The sequence below is a fragment of the Mus caroli genome, chromosome 1, assembly GCF_900094665.2.
Source record: "Mus caroli chromosome 1, CAROLI_EIJ_v1.1, whole genome shotgun sequence".
NCBI lineage: Eukaryota > Metazoa > Chordata > Mammalia > Rodentia > Muridae > Mus > Mus caroli.
Genome location: NC_034570.1, coordinates 156,746,138 through 156,747,049, shown reverse-complemented (window position 1 = coordinate 156,747,049; position 912 = coordinate 156,746,138).

Here is a 912-nt window from a genome sequence, read left to right as displayed (position 1 = left end):
GGGCAGTTTGCTGCCTGGTGTCACAGCTGTGATTACCCCGACCAGCATTACCATTCACCTGCTCCTGAGTTTACTGTATCCTTGGGAGCTGGGATTGCCCCAGAACAGGAGTCAGTCTTACATCTCGCATTGCCTTACTGCGTGATTTGTTTTTTGAAATTGGGTTGCTTCTATACAGATGTCTTCTGCGATGTTTATTATGTTGTCTGCCAAAAAGAAAAAGCTGTCCTGAGGCAGGAGTTAGGAGGTTAGCAGGTACTTCCTAAAAGGACAGGCAGAGACGAACTTTCCTGGTCCACAGTCCAGTGCTGGATAAACAGGAGACTTCGGGCACACAACTCCGACTGGGCTAGCTGCTGTCTACCCGGCGGCCACCAGGGGGCGATGCTTCCTCACCTTTGCACCAGGCTGTTCAGCCGCTAGCCAGAATCATAGCTTGCTCTCCGGAGCCAGATGGCTCCAAGGGCCACCAAGCATCTCAGCTGAGACTCTAGGAAGCCCTGGCCTTTGGACACATCAGACAATCCAAAGATGATTTATTTATTTATTTATTTATTTTAGTCTTTCCAAAAGTAACATTTCTAAACTTGTACTCAAAACTGAATTCTGCAGGAAGAAATCAAACAATTATTTGTATTTGGGAACAACCTTTAGTCAGCTGAGTGATGAAGACAGGGGAGGCCTTACATATGTTGTCCCTCATGGTGGTGGGAAATAGCAGAAGCCTTTGAGAGGGCTTCTTCTCACCAGGCCCATGAATAATGATAACAGATACTGAATGCCTACCTAAAGCCAGGGCCATGCATTGCTCCCGTTAACCCAAACTGTACCACACTGGATTTAAACTGTTCTCTTATGTTCCATCATGTTTAGTTGCCCAGGATTACAGAATGACTGACAGACACAAGATGG